The sequence below is a fragment of the Octopus sinensis genome, linkage group LG16, assembly GCF_006345805.1.
Source record: "Octopus sinensis linkage group LG16, ASM634580v1, whole genome shotgun sequence".
In the NCBI taxonomy this organism is placed as follows: Eukaryota; Metazoa; Mollusca; class Cephalopoda; order Octopoda; family Octopodidae; genus Octopus; species Octopus sinensis.
In genome coordinates, this window is record NC_043012.1 from 6,207,842 (window position 1) to 6,232,841 (window position 25,000).

Sequence of the window (25,000 nt, forward strand, 5' to 3'; positions counted from 1 at the left end):
GGTGTGGATGCTGGTGCCATGGGAAATGTTCTGGTGCTGGTACCATGTAAAAGATACTGGTCATAATTATCATCATCATCATTTAATGTCCATGTTCCATGCTAGCATGGGTGGAATGGTACCACTAGAGCCAGCCAGGCTGAAACCTGCACCAGACTTCTGTGACTGTTTTGGCAGGATTTCTACAGCTGTATGCCCTTCCTAACACCAAGGGGTCATCAGTTTCAAAATGCACCCGGTACACTCTGTAAAGTGGTTGGCATTAGGAAGGGCATCCATGTGTAGAAACCAAACCAGAATAGATTATGGAGTCTGGTGTAGCCTTTGGCCTTGCCAATTCCTGTCAAGCCACCCAAACCAAGCCAGCATGGACATTAGATGTTGATGCTTAGTCAAATGAGAAAGGGCAGAAACCCTCGTTTCGAGGGTTTCTGATAGCAGTAGTAGAGACAGTGGAGATAATCCTCTGACCAAAGACTTGGACGAAATTTTTACAAAAGGGTGGGTTCTGCTAAAGTCTCTCAAGGACCAGGGGGTGAGATTAAGCATCACCAGTAACAACACTATCATCATCCTCATCAACACCACCACCACCTCCACTGCCAACATTGTCATTGGCATCATCTTCATCATTATCCTTGCCACTATCATCATCATTTTTTGATGTTCACTTCTCCGTGTTTATATGAGTCAAATGGAATCTGTTGAGGTGAATTTCATATGGCTGGATGCCCTCTCTGTCACCAACCTTCTTTGCTTGCAAGTGAGGCAATATTTTCTCATGAATGGATATGTTTTCATAGAAGATTGGAAACAAGAAAATCCCCACCATTTGTACAGTGGTGACACACCATAATTATCACAATGTCTCACACACACAAATGCATACTCACACACTCATATATACACACCTATGCACATATATATATATATATACATAGGTAAGCAGAGTTAGTGGTTGGAATAGCTGTCTAAAGGATAAGAATATCCGTTATCTTACCACCGGTGTCATTTACCTATGCTATCCCCGGGCATGGGTATGCAAGCACACTATGCTCATGGGGTACAGGTAAAAACTGAATAAACAAAATTTTATCAGGAAACAAATTTAAATTAAGCAGAAAATAGAGGAAACTTTAGAACAACAAGCAAACAAATTGACCAACATCGGTTGATTATTTTTTGAAACAAAACATAATATATCATTACATGTAATGTTATGTTTTGTATTAAAACATAATTAGCCGATGTTGGTCAATTTGTTTGTTGATCTAAAGTTTCTTCCATTTTCTGCTTATTTAAATTATATATATATAATGCGGTGCATCAGCATGGCCACAGCTCTGAGCTGAAACTAGAGAGAAAAAAAATGCATATATATATAATATATATATATATATAATATATATATATATATATTATATATATATATATGCAAGAAGCTTCTTTCGGTTTCTGTTAACAAAATCCATTCTCAAGATTTTAGTTGCTCTAGAGTTAGAGTAAAGGATACTTGCTCAAGATGCCATGCAGTAGGATTGAACTGGAAACCATGATGTTTGGAAGCAAACTGCTAACTTCTTAACCACAGAGCCATAGCTGGAACTCTCTCAAACTTTTTTTTTTTTCTGCATCCCAAGTTGTAGAGTTCTGCCTTCTTCGTTGCTGAGTGAAATGTTTGTCTTTTATCAAGCTGTTTTGTTTTTTTAATCTCTGCTTCTATGTTTAAAATTCTTTTCACTGTTCCTTTTTTGTCTATGAGAACAAGGTCACTGGCAAGCAGAATTTCCCACAGGGAGCCAGTCTTGAAGTTCACTTTTGTGGTCTGGGGAAATGTAATAAAGAGAACAGAGCTGAGAATCAAGTCCTTGATAGACAACTTCTTGTTTACTGAATTCTTTACATAGTATGAGGAAAACTCAGTTTAAAATAGACCCACAGGGCAAGTCCTTGCAGAGGTCTTCATGGCCAAGCAATATACAGAACAGTTCAGGTAAAAGAGCTCACATGAAGGTTCTAATTTCAATCCCCACTGAAGGTGGCATTTCAAAAGCAGCAAGAAGAAACTTGAGTCATGACTTAGGTGGGACCAGCTCCTTTAGAATGTCAGGAACTAACAGGCTGAAGTACTTACTTGATGGGAGTTCTTCCTCTGAAGATCTCTCCTGCTATCCATCCATCTGCTTGCCCCGTAGCAAGTTTTCACTCATTGAACTTGTTAACTTTGACCTTGCTGACAGAAACCCCTGTATATTGTTGGCACAGTTCTCACAAACTATTCAGCTGTACTCAGCTTTTTTAGTTACCATCAGACTACAGAGAACAGGTCCTGAATAAGGCTTTGACAAAGACTTTCTCCAGGCCAGCAAATTCTAGGCATAGTGTTGTGCTCTTAGCTACAAACTTCTCCTGTAGTTGTCTTACTGAAATTAGAGCAATCAGAGGAATTCTTTTCTGGCACAAACCAGGACTACATGTGATTGTCATCGTTGTTGTTGGCATCTTTGGTGGTGGCATTGGCAGTATCAATGACAGTGACATCAGCAGTGATAGTAGTAGTAGTAGTAGTAGTAGTAGTAGTAGTAGTAGTAGTAGTAGTAGTGGTAATAGCTTTTCTTAATGTCTACTTTTCCATACTTCGCAGGGGTCAGATGTAATTTGTTGAGGTGGGTTTTCTATAGTCAGATGCCCTTCCTGTTGTCAACCCTCACCTGTTTCCAAGTAAGCTAATTATCCCACACAGCCAGAAATGTTCTCAAGGATGACTGGAAAATAGTGAACACTGTTTTCATTATGGGGTTGGTTGGTTGGTTGGGGGTGTAAACAAACCAATACCAGTCATCAAGCAGTGATTTTGTAAGGGACAAACACAGACACAAAGGCACACACATACTCACTCTCATGCACACATACACATGACAGACTTTCACATAGTTTCTATTTGCCAAATTCACTCATAGAGCATTGGTTAGTGTTTGGGTCTATAATAGAAAACACTTTACCAGGGTGCTATGTGGTGGGACTGAACCTGAAACCAAGTGGCTGCAAATTGATCTTTTTAACCACAAAGCTATGCATTGCACCCATTGAAGATATCATCATCATCATCATCATCATCATCATCATCATCATCATCATTATCATCTTCATCATCATCATTTAGCATCTGCTTTCCATGGTGGCATGGGTTGGACGGACAGTTTGACTGAAACTGGTAAACTGAAGGGCTACACCAGGTTCCAATCTGATTTGGCATGGTTTCCATGGCTGGACGCCCTTCCTAATGCCAACCAGTCCAAGACAGTAACCAGTGCTTTATACAAGCAACCAGCACAGGTGCCATTTACGTGACACTGGCATTGGCCATGTCTACAATTTCACTTGGCTTGAGGGGGTCTTCTCAAGCATGGCATATCACCAAAGGTCTCAGTCACTTGCCATAGCCTCCATGGAGGCTTCACCACCTCATCCCATGTCTTCCTGGGTCTACCCCTTCCTTCTGTTTAAATTTCCTAACAATAACCATGTGATAGCAGATTGTGTTTCTTAAACTATATGGTCATAATGTTTATTGGCAGTAATTTCTACCTTAACTATAACTAATAAGTATAAATCTTTAATAAGATAATATAGGATATAACATAGAGCAGCAAGGATGGCAGGATCGTTAGCATGCCAGGTGAAATACTTAGCGGTATTTCGTCTGCTGTTATGTTCTGAGTTCAAATTCTGCTGAGGTTGGCTTTGCCTTTTATTCTTTCGGGGTTGATAAATTAAGTACCGGCTACGCACTGGGGTCGATATAATCGACTTAACCCGTTTGTCTGTCCTTGTTTGTCCTCTCTGTGTTTAGCCCCTTGTGGGTAGTAAAGAAATAGGTATTTCGCTGTTATGTTCTGAGTTCAAATTCTGCCAAGGTTGGCTTTGCCTTTTATCCTTTCGGGGTTGATTAAATAAGTACCAGTTACGCACTGGGGTTGATGTAATTGACTTCATCCCTTTGTTTGACCTCTCTATGTTTAGCCCCCCTGTGGGCAATAAAAAAATAAATATAGGGTGTAATAATAATGGTGAAGATGATGATGATGATAAAGAAAACAAATAATGATGTGAACAAAATGGAAATGTATCTTGTCTCGGCACAAGAGATAAATATAATACTGAAATAGACCATGAAATGAAATTGTGTTGCGTATGTATCTATGTATGTATGTACGCACACATGCATGCACGCACACACACACACACACACACACACACACACACACTTATATATGTTCCAGACACTTTATTCAGCTTGTTTATTAGTTTAGCATCAATAACAATATATTTTTTAGTTTTGTTTTTGTTATTTTACTTCTTTCTTTCTCTTATTTCATTTGTTCAGTTAATCAATCTCTAATTAACTTCTCTCAACTGTTATCATTTAATCTCAACATTAAATAACTTTACTTTTTTCTTCTGGCAAAATCATTAGAGCACCATTTGTTCCGGCGCTTTACGTTCTGAGGTGCTTATAACTTGTACTGACATAAAAAATATTTAGCAATGATTATCATCATTATTATTATTATTATTATTATTATTATTATTATTATTATTATCATCATTATTATCATCATCATTATTATTATCATTATTATCATTATTATTATTATTATTATTATTATATTATTATTATTATTATTATTATTATTATCATTATTAAGTGAGAGAGTAGTGTATGCCATCAAATTGACACTGGGGTACAATTATACGAAGCCCAGTATACCTGTCTGAAAAGGGTACACCAGGCATATACATCACAACCACATGTGCGTGACATGGTAATCTTATATCAAGATAAACAGTGCATGACCTTACAGGTGGAGCCCAGTTGGAATTTTCTTAAGGTTGAGTCACTCAAAAGGTTCTTGAATAAGGTTTGTTTAGGGATGACTATGTTTCCTGAGGTGAATTGTTCAAACCCCAAAGAATTCCTCTCAACATATGGCTATGATGCTCCCCCACTACTTCTGCTCATGATCAGCCACTAACAGTTATGTTCATCTGGTTATGGTCAAATAACTGACACGCAAATCTGTGGTGTTGAGCAGAATATTTTCCCATCTTTTATACCAAGACAAAACAATGTTACATGATAACACTTCCAATCAGTTAAGATCAGAAGCCATGAGAGCCACTGCCTGGTACTGCATTAGGCATATTATTATTACTATCCTTTTGGGGGTTGATAAATTAAGTACCAGTTATTTACTGAGGGCGATCTAATCGACTTGTCCTCTCCTCCAAAATTTCGGGCCTTGTGCCTAGAGTAGAAAAGATTATCATCATCATCATCATCATCATCATCATCATCATCATCATCATCATCATCATCATCCTCATCATCATTATTATTATTATTATTATTATTGAGGTGGTGAACTGGCTGAATCATTAGCACGCTGGGCAAAATGCTTAGTGGCATTTTGTCTGTCCTTATGTTCTGAGTTCAAATTCTGCTGAGGTCGACTTTGCCTTTCATCCTTTTGGAGCCGATAAAATAAGTACTAATTGAGTCCTGGGGTTGATGTAATTGACTACCTGCCTCCTCCAAATTTCAGGCCTTGTGCCTATAGCAGAAAGGATTATTATTTGGCAGAATCGTTAGGATGCTGGGAAAAATTTTTAGCAGCATTTTGTCCATCGCTACATTCTGAGTTCAAATTGTGCGAAAGTCGATTTGCCTTTCATTCTTTCAAGGTTGATAAATTAAGTACCAGTTATGCACTGGGGTCAATGTAATCGACTATCCCCCTCTGCCAAAATTTCAGGCCTTGTGCCTATAGTAGAAAGAATTGTTATTATAGTTATTTGGGGAGCTGGCAGAATTGGTAGCACACCAGAGAAAATGCTTAGCAACATTTCGTCCATCTTTACGTTCTGAGTTCAAATTCAGCGGATGTCACCTTTGCCTGTTGTTCTTTTGGGCTCATTGAAATATGTACCAGTTGAGCACTGGGAGTGATGTAATTGACTAGCCCCTTCTCCAAAATTTTAGGCTTTGTGCCTATTGTAGAAAGGGTAGTAATAATAATAATAATAATAATAATAATAATAATAATAAATGCCCTGATGCATTACCAGGCAGTGGCTCTTGTGGCTTCTGATCTTAACTGATTGGAAGTGTTATCATGTACATTGTTTTGTTTTAGTATAAAAGATGGGCTACAGCAAATATTCTGCTCAATACCACAGATTTGCTTGTCACTTGTTTCACCTTAACCAGTTGAGCATGTCCCTTAGTGGCTGATGATATATACATCTCTGATCATGAGCAGAAGTAGTGGGTGAGCTTCATAGCTATGTGTTGAGAGGAATTCTTTGGGGTTTGGATAATTCACCTTTGGAAACATGGGTAGTTCATTCAACATTCTTAAACAATCCTTATTCAAGGTCTTTTTGTTCGGGATGGGGTACTTTACCTGAAGAAAATTGTAACTGGGCCTCCCCTGTAAGGTCATACACTATTTATCTTGATATGTGATCATCATGTCACGCAAATATGGTTGTAATGCATGTGCCTGGTGTACCCTCATCAGACGGGTAGTCATGATGGGTATACTGGGCTTTGTATATTTTACCCCAGTGTCATTTTGATGGCATGCACTGCTCTCTCACACAATAATAATAATAATAATTAAAAAAGTGGAGATGGAGAAGAAACAATAATTCCTATTGTCTCTGGCTGCCCAGTCCTGGTTAAGAAGGAATATATTCATAAACATGACTGATTTGGGACATATATACACTGGAAGCTGTGCCAACATTATGGAATAACAACAGATAAAAGATGGTATAGGTACACACCAGAAAAGGTCACAGAAAATGAGAAAGCAAGCATACTCTGGAGTTTGCCAATACACACAGAGAAATTAAGGCCAATAGGCCGTATATAGTTGTCAGAGATCACCAAGAAAAAAAAATACTTTCTAATCAATGTATCAATACCAACAAATGATGACAATATTTCTCTAAAATAAATGGAGAAACTTTCAAAATACAAAGATCTAGAAATAGAGATAACTCGAATGTGGAGCCTAAAAACAGAAACAATTCCTATCATAGTAGGTGCATTAGGTATGATAAAAAAATATTCAGACAAATACATAACAAAAACACCAGGACTTACAAGTAAATATAGCATACAAAAAGTAGCATTACTAGGCACCACACACATCCTACGTAAAACACTTTCAATACATTGAAAATAAGAGCACCACAGCAAACCACAGCACATACCCAAGGCACACAGAGCTACACTCGGTAGGGCAGTGAAAGCACGTGATAGAAATAAGACTACTGAATAATAATAATAATAATAATAATAATAATAATAATAATAATAATGATAATATCTAAGACATATAAATTATTTTACATATGAACAATCATAGTTTGCAAATGGACATACTCTGTATAACCATACACAAGCATATGCTCTGCAGAATGATATCCAGATAAAATTACATAATTTACTGTTAAAAAAATAGACATCAGACACTTGTGGAACACATCCTACACACCACCTGCAACTCACGTAGCTCACATAACTCACATACCAAAAAAACACACTGGAAGAGCAGAAAAGTGCACCTGGTGGCGCAGTAGAAATTTGCATGAAACTTTTGAAAACATAATAATAGCAACTGTTTCTAATTTGGGCACAAGGCCAGCAATTTTGAGGGAAGGGCGTTGGTTAATAGTCAAAATGAATACGTGACTGGTACAAATTCTATTGATCTTGGATGGATGAAGGGCAAAGCTGACCTCAGTGGGAATGTGAAATGCTAGAAGCCAGTTCTGTCAATGTATTAAGGATTTTAATATTGATAGAGAGAGTAAAGGTGGCAAGCTGGCAGAAACGTTAGCACACCGGGCGAAATGCTTAGCGGTATTTCGTCTGTCTTTATGTTCTGAGTTCAAATTCTGCCGAGGTCAAATTTGCCTTTCATCCTTTCAGGGTCAATGAAATAAGTACCAGTTACATACTGGGGTCAATGTAATTGACTTACCCTCTCCCCCAAATATCAGGCCTTGTGCCACAATAGTAGAAAGGATTACTATTGTTACTATTGACAGAACTGGCTTCTAGCATTTCACATTCCCACTGAGGTCAGCTTTGCCCTTCATCCATCCAAGATCAATAGAATTTGTACCAGTCACGTATTCATTTTGACTATTAACCAACGCCCTTTCCTCAAAATTGCTGGCCTTGTGCCCAAATTAGAAACAGTTGCTATTATTATGTTTTCAAAAGTTTCATGCAAATTTCTACTGCGCCACCAGGTGCACTTTTCTGCTCTTCCAGTGTGTTTTTTTGGTATGTGAGTTATGTGAGCTACGTGAGTTGCAGGTGGTGTGTAGGATGTGTTCCACAAGTGTCTGATGTCTATTTTTTTAACAGTAAATTATGTTATTTTATCTGGATATCATTCTGCAGAGCATATGCTTGTGTATGGTTATACAGAGTATGTCCATTTGCAAACTATGATTGTTCATATGTAAAATAATTTATGTCTTAGATCTTAAAAATGGGGCAAGATATGCTTTGAGTGACTTTCCTTTCATTGTAAGACTACTTGTTACTTCTTGTTTTATTTAACCAATCATACTTTAATAAAATATTCAGTACTGCTTAGTCCAATGATGGCTGCCTGATCAATAAACCACATGCCAAATCTCTTCTTATTTTGTCTAATTATTTATATCGTTATAAGACAACTTGACGTAGTGTCTGTGCGTGCTTATTTCAGTTTTCGTCTACCAAATCCACTCACAAGGCTTTGGTCGGCCCGAGACTATAGTAGAAGACACTTGCCCAAGGTGCCACGCAGTGGGACTGAACCCAGAATCATGTGGTTCGTAAGCAAGCTACTTACCACACAACCGCTCCTATGCCTATTAACATAGAACCCTTGCACAATACACACATACACTCCCGCATGTGCCCATACACACACATACACACATCAACTGGATATCATCTTAGTACATGGGTAGAGGGGTTTTGATGATCGAGCACACTGGAGATTGAACCTCTCTCCCCCCTCTCTCTCTTGATATATATATATATATATATATATATATATATATACACACACACATACACTCAAAAATTGAATTCATGAGCAGTTAGCTCCAACTTTTCAGAAGAAACCCTGGAGGCATCTTTGAAATTTAGAAAACACCACACACACAAGTAAAAAAAAAAAAAATGAAAATCTTCATTTTTATTCTTTTGAGTACATTTCAAATCTGATCAGCATCAATTTTTGTTTTTCATTAATTACTTTTTTTAATTAATGATATGAATGAATGTGAAGTAAAATGAAAATATCAACACCAAATGGAAACTAAATCAGGAGCAATATATATATATATATATATATATTATATTATATATATATATATAATAATAATAATAATAATAATAATAATAATAATAATAATAATAATAATAATATAATAATATATAATAATAATATAAATAATATATATATATATATGCATATATATATATATATATATATATATATATATATATATATATACATATATATATATATATATATTATGCATATATATATATATATATATATATATATATATATATGCATATATATATATATATATATATTATATATATATATATATCATCCGTTCGTGGCCGTTTGCTTAAAAGCATCATCCGTTGGTGGCCATTTGCCAGCTCCGTCTGGCACCTGTGCGGGTGGCACGTAAAAAACACTCACTACACTCACTGAATGCTTAGCATTAGGAAGGGCATCCAGCCGTAGAAACACTGCCAGATCTGACTGGGCCTGATGCAGCCTTCCGGCTTCACAGACCCCAGTTGAACCGTCCAACCCATGCTAGCATGGAAAACGGACGCTAAATGATGATGATGATATACTCATATATATATGCATATATGGGTAAAGGTCGTCACCAACAGTAAACAACATGAAATATGAAAACAAGCGAGTTAAATAGTCAAACAACGAGAGAAAAAAAAAATTGAAAAGAGGACAAGTAACACAAAGAATGACCCTTCATCAGTCATCGGCTGTCTATCTGCTCCTCATATCGAGCATTCAATGACAATATAAGTCTTCGAAGACAGTTGCTCCCATAACTGCCAAAATAAATTTGGGATTTTATGGAGGGTCAAAGTTGGGAAAAAAATAGGACAGTGGAGACATACAAGGGAACCGAAAGAAAACAAATATGGAGGGTCGTTAGACCAGAACGAGGGTAAACTGAATGCTGGAAGATATATATATATATATATATATATATATATATATATATATACACACATATATAGTTATGGTATATTCTGTTAAGAATGTAGTAGAGTACTGTATAAAGCTCGTCCACCTTCAGGTTTACCCAGTGCTATCAAGTAGAGCAACAACACACCCTGATAAAGCTCAGTGACTACTACTAAATCCAGGCCTCGACAGACAGAGAGGATGTTCTTGAGGCCAACGATTTTGAACTTACAGAGACAATATTTACATATTGCCTGAGGACGCACAACTAGATCTCATAATGTAGGGAAACAGTTGCATAATCAAGTAGCTGCATGCCTGGAGAACAATGTTGTGGGGAAACAATTGTAGTGATTAAAAAATAAATGTCCAACCATACTCCTTCTTGTTGACTCCAATTTTTTCAATTATGTACATTAATGGTAGCTCTCTTTTACTCTTTTACTTGTTTCAGTCATTTGACTGTGGCCATGCTGGAGCACCGCCTTTAGTTGAGCAAATCGACTCCAGGACTTATTCTTTGTAAGCCTAGTACTTATTCTGTCGGTCTCTTTTGCCAAACCGCTAAGTTACAGGAATGTAAACACACCAGCATCGGTTATCAAGCGATATTGGGGGACAAACACAAACACACACACACATATATATATATACATATACATATATACGACGGGCTTCTTTCAGTTTCCGTCTACCAAATCCACTCACAAGGCTTTGGTCGGCCCGAGGCTACAGTAGAAGACACTTGCCCAAGGTGCCACACAGTGAGACTGAACCCGGAACCATGCGGTTGGTAAGCAAGCTACAGCTATATATTTCTTTTGTTGTTCACTTGTTTCAGCCATTAGACTATGGCCATGCTGGGGCACCACCTTGAAGAATTTCTAGTTGAATGAATCAACCCCTGAACTTATTAATTTTTTTATTTTTCAGCCTGGTACTTATGTATACAATAAAAAAAACCCCATAAAAGCCTAGGTTTTTTACTCATCCTAACTGTAAGCTTACGCACTTAACCACTAGTTTACTGACTAAACCACCAATTCTATAGTTTTTCAAGTCACTGACTAAAGATAAAGAATGCATTACATGATAATAAAATAAATAAAAATAATAAAATAATAAAAAAAAAGAGAGGGAGAGACTTATGTAAAGTTCGTCTGACAGAAAGAAATATTTGAAATAACAAACTAGCTAAGTAGACTGTAGTGAGCTGATAATATTGAACAGATTTGAATCATGGCTGGGGGAGCAGGTAGAGTTTCTGGGTAACAAAACACCCAGGGTAGGTTGTTTGAGGTTACAAATAATGAAAAAGCAACCAACCTGGTTGAGAATTGATTAACAAAGAACCAGTTAACAATAGGTAGAAATATATTTTAGTATTACTAATCAGAAGATAAGGATCTCAAGTCTCAACTATCTCCTCCTGTCACTCTCTTACTCCCTCCTACTTACTTTTTTTTAGAATTTATTATTTTTTTTTTGTTATGCTTTCAAAGTTTGTAAGTCTTTTTGTCACCTGATCAAGAACATGTCAAGAGAAAAACTCTGAGTATCAGTGGAATGAATTCTCAGTTTCTTCCAAATAAATGTAATTATCTACATGTATTTTGTAGCATTGTAAGTCTTTCAATCTCTCTCTCTCTCTCTTTTTCGTCCCCTCTCTCACTCTGATATAGATGATGATGATCATCATCATTATTCATTATCTTTATCCTCATCATCATCTTTTAACATTGATGTTCCAAGTGTTCCAAGTGAAAGAATCCTGCAGAAGAAGAAGTGGGGGAAAACTATTTCTGAATAGGTTGTGCCTCATGAAGATGACAAAGTTTGGTAACAGTCAACATGATGCCCCATGCAAACATGGAAAAAAAAAATTATTTATGTAAAGATGATGGTGACAATAGACATGGCTGAGTGGTTAAGAAGTTTGCCTTCTAATTACATGGATCTGGGTTCAATCACCAACTCTAGTTCATAGGACAAATGAAATAATCTAATACTGTATCAGAATGAGATCGAACTTTGCCATTTCAGATAATACATTGAAATTAAATAATCATATTTTACTCCTTCTTTTATAACACCGAATATCTTTACAGATCATCATCATCTTCATCGTTTAACGTCTGCTTTCCATGCTAGCATGGGTTGGACGGTTCAACTGGGGTCTGGGAAGCCAGAAGGCTGCACCAGGCCAGTCAGATCTGGCAGTGTTTCTACAGCTGGATGCCCTTCCTAACGCCAACCACTCCGAGAGTGTAGTGGGTGATTTTATGTGCCACTGACACAGGTGCCAGACGAGGCTGGCAGACGGCCACGCTCGGATGGTGTTTTCTTATGTGTCACCGACACAGGTGCCAGACGAGGCTGGCGGACGGCCACGCTCGGATGGTGTTTGTTACGTGCCCTCAGCATGGAGGCCAGTCGTTGCGGCACTGGCTACGGTCACGTTCGGATGGTTTTCTTATGTGCCACCGGCACTGGTACCACAAGGATACAAATTCCATTGATGTTCATCTATTTTGATTTGGTTCGATTTGATTTGATTTGATTTGATTCGATTCTCACTTGCCTCAACAGGTCTTCACAAGTGTCACAAGAAGGAAGGTATGCACAGGTGGACTGACTACGTCCCAGGTAGGGGCCACGGATTATGGCTTCACTATTCTTGCCAGGTCTTCTCACGCACAGCATACTTCCATAGGTCTCGGTCTCTAGTCATTTCCATGGTGAGACCTAACGTCCGAAGGTCGTGCTTCACCACCTCGTCCCAGGTTTTCCTGGGTCTACCTCTTCCACGGGTTCCCTCAACTGCTAGGGATTGGCACTTTCTCACACACCTATCTTCATCTATTCTCGCCACATGACCATACCAGCGCAATCGTCTCTCTTGCACACAACAACTGATGCTTCTTAGGTACAACATTCCTCTCAAGGTACTAACGCTCTGTCGAGTAAGTACACTGACATTACACATCCATCGGAGCATACTGGCTTCATTCCTCACGAGCTTACGCATGTCCTCAGCAGTCACGGCCCATGTTTCACTGCCATGTAGCATAGCTGTTCGTACACATGCATCATACAGTCTGCCTTTTACTCTGAGCGAGAGGGCTTTAGTCACCAGCAGAGGTAAGAGCTCCCTAAACTTTGCCCAGGCTATTCTTATTCTAGCAGTTACACTTTCAGCGCACCCACCCCCACTACTGACTTGGTCACCTAGATAGTGGAAGCTATCAACTACTTCTAGTTTTTCCCTCCGGAAAGTGACGGAAGTTGTTTTCTGCAGATTTTCGGAGGTCAATGCTCCAGAGCATCTGCCACATACAAAAACTATCTTCCCAGTTAGCCTACCTTTGACATTGCTGCACCTCTTATGTGTCCATAGCTTACACTGGGTACATCTTATAGAGTTTCTCCCTACACCTTTTCTACAGATCGAGCAGGGCCATCTTCCTGAGGATATTTGTGGATTTTCTACCTTTCTACTTATCAGTACTTTGGTTTTAGCTAGGTTGACTCTAAGGCCCCTCGATTCTAAACCCTCCTTTCACACCTGGAACTTCTCCTCCAGTTCTGATAGTGACTCAGCGATTAGAGCGAGGTCGTCAGCATAGAGGAGCTCCCAGGGGCAACCTGTCTTGAATTCCTCCACAATTGCCTGGAGGACTATGATAAATAGGAGGGGGCTGAGTACTGAACCCTGGTGGACCCCAACCTCTACTTTGAATTCTTCTGTGTACATGTTGCCAACTCTAACCTTACTTACGGCATCTCTGTACATGGCTTGCACAGCCCTCACCAGCCATTCATCTATTCCTAGTTTCCTCATTGACCACCAGATGAGGGATCGGGGGACCCTATCAAAGGCTTTCTCCATGTCAACGAAAGCCAGGTACAGGGGCTTATCTTTGGCTAGGTATTTCTCCTGCAGCTGCCTTACCAGGAATATAGCATCAGTGGTGCTTTTCCCTGGGACAAACCCAAACTGCATCTCATCTAAACTAACTCTCTCTCTAATTAGTTGGGCTATGACCCTCTCCGTAACCTTCATTACCTGATCCAACAGCTTGATACCTCTGTAATTATTTGTATCCAGGGCATCACCTTTACCTTTGTAGCAGTTGACTAGTATGCTGCTACACCAGTCATTGGGTATGACTCCTTCGTGTATCACCTGGTTGACTATACGGGTGACTAGGTTATAGCCGACACTGCCAGATATTTTGAGCATCTCTGCAGTAATTCCTGATGGGCCTGGGGCTTTCCCTGTCTTCATGCTTCTAATTGCCTTAGCTACCACGGAACTATCAACTCGGATAGCTGGTCCCTCTGTTGGGTCAACATTCGGCAGACTCTCTTTATATAGACCAGAAACTCAGATGGAGTTGTCCATAGGAACAATAAAGTTGATTTCGCTAATACAGCATACTTTTGAGGTTCTAAAATCCAGTTTAAGGAGACCAAACATCACCCTCCTCTTTTTAGCATCTTAGTTCTGTCTCTGTTTCAATCTGCAATCTTGTAACAACATATAAATCAAATTAAAGATTGAAACAGCAAAGAGAATGGTTATTACAAACACAAACAACACGGATAATCTAAATTACTATTATTGACTCAATATTATCAGTCTCTAAGGTTTCAAAGCTAAGATGTTGCCTTTGATAATACTGTGAATTCTACATTTTTTTTTTAAATGTTGAAAATAATTCATAGGCAAAATGCTTTGTGGCAGTTAGTTTCATTCCTTAAAGCTTGTAGTTTTTTTTTGTTTTTCTAGTTTCAGCTCAGAGCTGCGGCCATGCTGATGCATGAGTTTATAAAATAAAATACCAGTTATCTACTGAAAATTTTAGAGTCTTGTCCCTGTTTCAAATATCAGTGGATTGGGAGTTTATGTACATATATATATATATGTGTATATGTATGTATATATAATAATAATAATAATATAATAATAATAATAATAATAATAATAATAATAGTACATGGAACAAATAGGGGCTACAATAAGGGTGGAGCACTTGCAGAAAACAGCTCTGCTTGGAACCGCTTGAATACTCCGAAAGTTCATTGGCAGGGGACAGCTGACACTGTAGTACATCTCCAGTGTTAGAAGCTGTGCAAAGGCAATGATAATAATAGTAATAATAATGATGATGATGATGATAATAATAATAATAATAACTGTAAAGGTTGTGCCTATAATAATTGGTGTATAGGGAATTGTAAGTAAAGATGTAGACAAACGGTTGAAGGAGATTGGAATAGAGTGCTCTGTAGAACTTCAATAGAAAATTTGCCTCTTTGGGACAGGAAAAATTATCTAGAAGGTTCTAAGCACTTGAAAGGCTATTGGAAGCTTGTGAGTACCTAACGTTACAGGTAGTAACCTGCTACCTACACAAATCCTACCAGTAATAAGACTGAACCTGAGCCAAACCAAAATAATAATAATAATAATTCTTTCTAATATAGCCAAAAGGGCTGAAATTTTGGAGGGGTGAAGGGGACTAGTTGAGTACATATTAACCCCAGTGCTCAATTGGTACTTATTTTATCGATACTGAAAGGAAGAAAGTCAAAGTCGACCCCAGCGAAATTTGAATTTAGAATATGAAGGCCTGGAAGAAATTCTGCCAAGCATTTGGTCCAACATGCAAATGATTTTGCCAGTTCATTGCTTTAATAATAATAATAATAATAATAATAATAATAAATGCCCTGATGCATTACCAGGCAGTGGCTCTCATGGCTTCTGATCTTAACTGATTGGAAGTGTTATCATGTAACATTGTTTTGATTTGGTATAAAAGATGGGCTACAGCAAATATTCTGCTCAATATCACAGATTTGATTGTCAGTTGTTTGACCTTAACCAGTTGAGCATGTCCCTTAATTGCTGATGATATGTGTATCTCTGATCATGAGCAGAAGTAGTAGGGGAGTACCATAGCCATGTGTTGAGAGGGATTCTTTGGGGTTTGGATAATTCACCTTTGGAAACCTGGGTGTTTCATTCAACATTCAGGAACTTTTTGAGCGGGATGGGCTACTAGACCTGAAGAAAATTCTAACTTGGCCCCCACCTGCAAGGTCATGCGCTGTTTATCTTGATATGAGATCACCATGTCGCGCACATATGGTTGTGATGCATGTAACTGGTGTACTTTTATCAGACGGGTAGTCATGACGGGTATACTGGGATTCATATATTTGTACCCCAGTGTCACTTTGATGGCATGCACTGCTCTCTCACTCAATGAAAATAATAGTAGTTGTAGTAGTAGTAGTAGTAGTAGTAGTAGTAGTAGTAACAACCACATCAATAGAAGAAGGATATTAATGAGAGAAAGGGCATTTAGCCTGAGAAACCATGCCAAAAATGGGAGATATGAGCAACATGTTCCAAGGAGGGCAGTCTCTCTGATAAGCCGATGCCAAAATGGAAAATGTATGTAAAATGAAGTTGATTTATTTTATCTGTCAGAAGGGTGATGAATGAAGAGGACATTACAAGAAGGGTTTACAAAACTAGTGACTTTTATATTGAAATCATTATATGAATATATATAAAAGTGAAGTTGTGTGTCTGTCTCCTACGATTTAGATTCCTAACTACTCCCACATTTTGCGGTGCAGTTTAACCAAATTCGGGTATCTTATAGTCGTGATTCATATCGAGCCCGTCTGGGTATTAGCGCGCGTTTACGATGAGTCTACGATTTTAAAAATAATTTATCATCATTTTTTTCCATTTTAATACATTTTTTCGCTATTATATAAGGGAAGTAACTCTCTAAAAATGTCTACGATGAGTCAACGATTTAAAAAAAATTTACCATCATTTTTTTTCCATTTTTAATGCATTTTTTTTGCTATTTTTTGGCTATAACTCTCTAAAAATGCTTATATAGTTATTTCCCTTACAAACCCAAGCAACGCCGGGCGATACTGCTAGTGAATATATAAAAAAAGAATGCGAAAAAAAGAAGAAAAAAGCAAACATAGTAAATATAAATATAGAAAATGTATGAAATAAGACATTCCAATCAAAGGGGGCAGCCTTTAAGGGTTAATAAAGGAACCCCACTGATCTAGGACTTAACCCAGACTAATTATAACACCCAACTTAAAACAGAGTAATGGAGGTCTCTGTGCTTTCCATTGTCAATTTCATACTCATTAGCTAAGTAGTTTAATTAAGTTAGATATTGCCTACGTGCCTTCATTGTACCAATGGACAAACTTTATTGAAAATGTGTGTGTGTGTGTGTGTGTGTGTGTGAGTGTGTAGATAAAAACACATGAACAGTCATGCATACACACACATACACACACGCTTATGTACAGACACACATACACAGTCTGTCTGTCTCTCTCTTTGTGTCTCTGTGTGTGTGTCTCTCTCTCTCTGTCTCTCTGTGGGTGGAATGCATTTTTTTTTAGATTGGGAATTAGATAAGATACAAATATTGCGCACAAAAGGACGAAGTAAATATCTCCTACCAACAATAACAATTATGGTAACAGTGAAGACAACAAGAACAACATGAATAAAAATAAAACAACACTAACTCCGTCTATCAACCACCCCCACTACCACCATGTGTCTGCTACAGTACATTTAGTAGCTTAGTCTAATAACGACCATACCACTATCAAACTTCTACCACCCACCTACAGATCTCCTCCTACAACTAGTGTTCTACTACTACTACTACTACTACTACTACTACTACTACTACTACTACTACTACTACCACCACCACCACTACTGCTACTACTATCCACCTAGGGAGTCTTTACATGGTTGGTTGATCAACTGGAAATAGGAGACAAACCCAACCCCCGCTCTTTAAAAATGTAAGGGTACATTACATAATGCAGTCCCAGACGTACTAAAACCTGAAAAAAAATTAGGGATGTTCCTGACTGAAATGCCTTTGATCGCATGTCCAATCAAAGTTTACCTCTGAAACCTACCTTCAGGAATAAACACCTTTACTATCACCATCATCACCAATATCACGAAAATTTTTCACCCCACCTCTTTATCGAAATCTTTATCCCAACCACAATCACCACTAACATCCTTATGCAACTACCTTCACTGCTACAACTGTTGCCACTGTCATTATTTTGTCACCATATTGCCAATGTTGAGGGCCTTAATATCTTTTTGGTCTTTAAGCTATAAACTTTTAGTGAGCATTAATTTTGATACCAAATTGATGCAAAATTTTTAAGTATCTTGATTACAACTCCAGCTCAAGTGATTTCTCAGGACAGCAGAGATATTTGGGAAATGTTGACACTTAGAAAAGCATCTGCTTAGCTTTGGAATTTCTTTGCTTTTTCCTCTTTCAACTTTCCTCCATTTGTTTTTATATTTGCTTTTCTTTTCTATACCCATCTTCTCCTTTCCCACCTCTGTTATACCTGTGTGTGTAGATATACATTCTGTGTGTGTTGTGTACTTATGTATGTGTGTATATATATTCACATACATACACCATTTGATCGTGGTCAATGCCATCTCCTCTGGCCCCAGTGCCGGTGGCATGTAAAAAGCACCCACTACACTCTCAGAGTGGTTGGCGTTAGGTAGGACACCCAGCTGTTGAAACACTGCCAGATCAGATTGGGGCCTGGTGCAGCCTCTTGGCTTCCCAGACCCCAGTCAAACCGTCCAACCCATGCCAGCATGGAAAACAGATGTTAAACGATGATGATGGTGATATATATATATATATGTAAATTTATATATGTATGTATGTGTATATATATATATATTATATATATATATATATATATATATGTATGTATGTATGTATATGTGTATGTGTGTCTATATATGTATATATATGTACCTGTATGATATATATATATGCATATATATATATACACATACACATGAAGGGTGCTAAAAAGTTCCTAGCTTTAAGGGTATTGTAAAAGCCCTGGTTGGTGGTCCAGCCTTTTGAGTTCTTTAATAGGGCTTAGTAAAACTGAAGGACTACTGCAATAAGCATGTGAACCAAAAGTGGAATATGTTGTATAAAACCATAATTAACTGATCCTCCTTCATTTTATTTTACCCAAAGCCTAGAACTTTACAGCATTCCCTCATATACATGTATGTATGTCATTATTCAGTTTATTTCAAGATTTCTTGCCAGTAGAGATAGAACTGGTTTCTAACCTAGATCCAAAGCTCCTTCATTGGAAATTCAACATCAACAACAAGGTGTTTTTGTTTGCTTGTATGTATGTATGTATGTATGTATGTATGTATGTATGTGCAGATTTGTATGTTTTATGTATGTATTCTCATGCATATAGTTTCATATCTAGACATGCTCATATATATTTAAAGGATAAACTTCTGGAAAGTTTTATAGATTTTTACAGTTCCAGTGATGGATTGGATCTGTAGTCTTCAAATTAGCTTTCTCCTTTCTGATTTTGAGAAGCCTAGTTTTTCAAGCCTAGTGTTTCGGCAGTGTGTTACATATCCCAAGGCCCTAGTAATTACAGGTATAAACCTGAACTTATGATGTAGATAGAATAACTGCAGATTTCTCAATAGTTCAGCATAGGTGTTCTCTTTTTCACTGATCTTATGTGTGTGTGTGTGTGTGTGTGTGTGTGTGTGTGTGTGTGTGTGTGTATGTACATAACTGTGAATATGTCCAAGGGCCATTATTGTTATGCTAGAAGACACATGCCCTAAATATTCCACAATAAAATAAAATCACCAAAGTGTTGCAGTTAACACAACTACAAAACTTAATGTCAATTTATATGTACTAATTCATTATTTATTAATTTATATGTATTAATTAGGCACAGATATAGAATAGTTTCAGGTTCAGTCCTATTGTGTGGCACCTTAGCCACATGCATTCTATTATAGCCCCAGGCTGACCAAAGCCTTGTGAGTGGATTTGGTAGAATTCATTCACAAGGCTTTGGTTTTATATATGTGTGTTTGTGTGTGTGCGTATGTGTGTGTGTGTGTGTGCGTATGCATGTGGCTCTTTGTTTTGATATCACAGTAGAGTTCCTCATTTCCAAACTTTACTGGAAATGTGTCCAGTCATGGAGAAATGTTACCTTGCTTGGAAACAGATAAAGATTGGTGACAACAAACGCATCGGAGTGGAGAAAATCTGTCTTAACGAATTCCACACGAGCCATTGCAAACATGGGGAAGTAGACATTAGAACAATGATGATAATGGTGTCTGTGTGGGTTTGTGTGTGATTTTATGCCGGCAGGATATAGAAACACTGGTGAGAAACTAAAAAAATCTCGTGCTTTAAGAATAACATCTATTAAGATATAGTGTGTTACACAGACACTTCCTTGTTACTCAGGCCATTGGGAGTGTAGTGAATATTTGATAGGTCAGCTGGGAACCTCCTACCCAATCAAGTAAGTTGAATAGAAGTGACTGTACAAGGCAAATTTTATTTCAAACTGGCACCAAAATATCTTCATCATCATCATCATCATCATCATCATCATAACTTAACATCCACTTTTCCATGCTTGCATGTGTCAGACAGAATTTCTTTGAAGGAGATTTTCTGAAGCCAGATGTCCTTCCTGTTGCCAATCCTTGCCTGTTTCCAAGCAAGCTTCTCACAGGCGCCTTGAAACAAATACCATTGTTTTTATGACAATGATGCTCGTTTGCAACCGTCACATGACGTCAAGACAAGGTGACATGTCACAGTTCTGAACCACACCTATGTTTCTACCTTCTAGTATTTCACGAAATTGTGTTTAATATTGCAGAGGAGGAGGAGAAAATAATTCCCTTCTACTAAAGGTACAAGGCTTGAAATTTTGTGGGAGGCAGGCTAGACAGTTATATCAACCATAGTACTTGACCGATACTTATTTTATTGACCCCATAAAGATGAAAGGCAACATTGACCTTGGAGGAATTTGAATGTAAAGATGGATAAAATGCCACTAAGCATTTGCCCGATGTGCTAACAATTCTGGTTGCCTTATTAATAATAATAATGATAATGATAATGATGATGATGATAATAATAATAATAATAATAATAATAATAATATGTACTTGATACCACTAACACTGATACCACTTTCTGAGGAAAGCAAAAGCTGGGTATGTATTCAAAAGCCAACCTCCAACAAAAAGCCAGTCATTTGTTATTCATGGACGACCTCAAACTTTATGGTAAAGATGAAGCCCAAGTCAGTTCCTTCGTTGTTACGGTGTATACCTTCAGTGCTGATATCAGAATGATGTTTGGACTGAGAAAGTGTGGTGTGTTAGTCTTGAAGAGAGGCAAAATCAAATGCCATTTTGATCAACATGCTAATAATTCTGCCAGTTCACTGCCTAATAATAATAATAATAATGATAATAATAATAATAATAATAATAATAATAATAATAATAATAATAATAATAACAACAACAACAATCCCTTCTATTTAAGGCACAAGGCCTGAAATTTTTTTAGCAAGGGAAGTATTAGTTGATTTTTTGTAGGGGAGGGGCTAGTCAACCCCAGTGCACAACTGTTACACTTTTTTCATCAAGGATGAAAGGCAAAGTCAACCTTGGTGGAATTTGAACTGGGACTATAAAGACGAATGAAATGCTGTTAAGTATTTTGCTCAGCATGCTAACGAGTCTGCTAACGAGTCTCCTGAGAGGAGAAAATAATTCCAAAATGAAGGCTGCATCCATTTCACCTTCTGCACCCATCTCCCTTCTCTCTTTACCCTCCAGTTTCACCTGCCCTCAGTGAGGTGTTGCAGAATGTAGACAAGCTGGGTTGGGAAGTGGGGCAATGACTGTTTTCCCATCTTTCCCACCCATAACTATCTATCTACTTACCTACCTACTTGTCTACCTAGCTACCTGCCTACCTACCTACATACCTTCTTAATCCTATGGCCATGCATTCTTGTGTCTGTGTCTGAACAGACAAGAAGAGATGAGATGGTCATGGTTGGAATATTGTTTGATCAGTGTTGGCCTGGGGTTAAACGACTACAACACCAGTGACAACAATAATATGGAATCTTAGATGGCTCTATCCATAATATCATTACCACAACCTTTAAATATATTTTTTTTTACTTTTGTACCTAAAACAACATTGACAATTAGTACAACAGTGGCAAAAATAACTCCTACTGCAATATCATTTTTTAATCTACCCCCCCCTCACAACCACCACCACCACCATTACCACAACCACTACCCCCACCACACCACTACCATCACCACCACTACCACTGCTACCACCACCTCAGCCACGACCACCTTAGCCACCACCACCACCACCACCACCTTAGCCACCACCACCAAAACCATCACTATTACCACCAGCACCACCACTATTTGTATCTATCTATAATCACTTCTGCTGCTGCTGCTACTATTACTACTACTACTACTACTACTGCTGCTGCCGCTGCTGCTGCTGCCACCCAATCAGGATCATAATTTTTTTTTTACATCCGGCTTCCATACTGGTATGGACTGGATCTGCTGTCACAGCCGAGTGGCTCAGTGAGTTGTCACAGCTGAGTTGTTACCATCCTAGACAGTTTTGGAGGACCACATCTTGCGTACAAGGTGAGGCTGAAAAGTTCATAGGCCGTGAGATCTTGCATTAATTTCAACTCATCTCATTAAGACACCTGCATTGCTTTTTTTCCCCTGTCAAACTGACATCTGACTGTTCAAAGAAGACTTCAAAACTAACTTGTTGCCGATTCTCTTGAAATTGGACAAAATTTGGCATCATGATGCCATACAGTACCTGCAGAAAAAGGGTTTAGCCCCCAATGACATTCATGCTGACATAGTTGCTACATTAGGGGATGACCACTTCAGCTCTGTTAACAATAGGCTCAAGAGTGGTTGTGTGGTAAGTAGCTTGTTTACCAACCACATGGTTCCCGGTTCAGTCCCACCATGTGGCACTTTGGGCAAGTGTCTTCTACTATAGCCTTGCGCCGACCAAAGCCTTGTGAGTGGTAGATGGAAACTGAAAGAAGCCTGTCGTATATATGTATATATATAACTAATGTAGGATAAAATTTTTTCGGGAAAAAAATTTTATCAATGGCCAGCATATCAAAAAATACCTTTAACCCTTTAGTGTTTAAACTGGCCAAATCCGGCCCAATATATTCTACATATTTTATATTCAAACTGGCCATATCTAGCCTCTCACACCTAACCTGCATTGACATTCTAAAAATAAACAATCACATCATTGAAACCTCAAAGCTGTAAGGTAATGCATGATTAATTCAAAACAGTTTAAATAAAAAAGCATAACATTTAACAGAGTAATCTGAACACTAAAGGGTTAAAGGTTAAATTCATAAATAATTTACACGATAAGGGCAAAAGAAAATGTATATATATATATATATATATACAAAATAAGAAAATGGAGAAATACATCTAAATATGTATTTATGTATATGTTTATGTGTCTGTGTTTGTCTCCTCAACATTGCTTGACAACCGATGCTGGTGTGTTTACATCGCCTTAACATAGCGGTTCAGCATAAGAGACCAAGAATAAGTCCTGGGGTCAGTTTGTTTGACTAAAGATGATATGGCCACAGTCAAATGACTGAAACAAATAAAAGAATGAGTAACAAAATGGTCAGGTGGTGGGGGAGGTTTCTGCTCTGTGGGTGCCATGTCTTCTGACACCTGATCAAAAGTGCATCAGACTGATCTCATTATGAGGAAAATCTGACATTGAGGCAGATCCAGCTGGTTTCCTTGAACATTTCCTAAGCCAGGTTGAGTGTTGGGTTCATCACTTTGGGCCAGAGACAAAGAGACAATCCATGCAGTGGAAACACTCCTCATCACTTGCTCCAAAGAAGACCAAGGTTGTTTTATCAGTAGGGAAGATGATGGCCTCAGTTATTTGGCGGATAACTGTGTTTATGGACCATCGTCAAAAGGGTCACACCATCAATGAAGAGTACCATGCCAACTTGCTGAGGCAATTTCGAAAGGCTATCAAGACTAAATGCCCAAGCAAACTGATGCAAGGGGTCTTGTTTCACCAGGACAACAATGTTCCAGCACACAACTCCTTGGTTTCAATAGCTGTTGTGCTTGAGTGTTGCTTTTCCTAGCTTTTGAGTGTATTTTGAGTGTAGCTTTGAGTGTAGTTTTGGTTGACAACTTTTCCTAGCTGTGAATGTAGCTTTTGAATGTAGCTGTGAGTATAGCTTTGACTGACGACTTTTCCTAGATGCGAGTGTAGCTTTTGAGTGTGACTTTGAGTGTAGCTTTCCCTAGCTGTGAGTGTAGCTTTTTAAGTACAGCTTTCACCACTTTCCTTAGTTGTGAGTGCAGCTTATGAGTGTGGCTTTGACTGACCACTTTTCCTATCTGTGAGTATAGTTTTGAGTGTAGCTTTTGCTGACGACTTTTCTTAGATGTGAGTGTAGCTTTTGAGTGTATCTTTGACTGACCAGTTTTCCTAGCTGTGAGTGTAGCTTTGCATGACCACTTTTCCTAGCTGTGAGTGTTGCTTTGGCTGACCACTTTTCCTAGCTTTTGAGTGTATCTTTGAGTGTAGCTTTTGAATCTTGCTCTAAGTGTAGCTTCGGCTGGCAACTTTTCCGAG

General features: G+C 38.1%; 1 protein-coding gene across 4 annotated transcripts in view; it reads left to right on the forward strand.

Moving 5' to 3' along the window:
• The window catches only part of LOC115220334, a 311,427-nt gene that overhangs the window by 164,251 nt on the left and 122,176 nt on the right, over positions 1-25,000 (forward strand). The gene's annotated exons all lie outside the window — the stretch shown is intronic.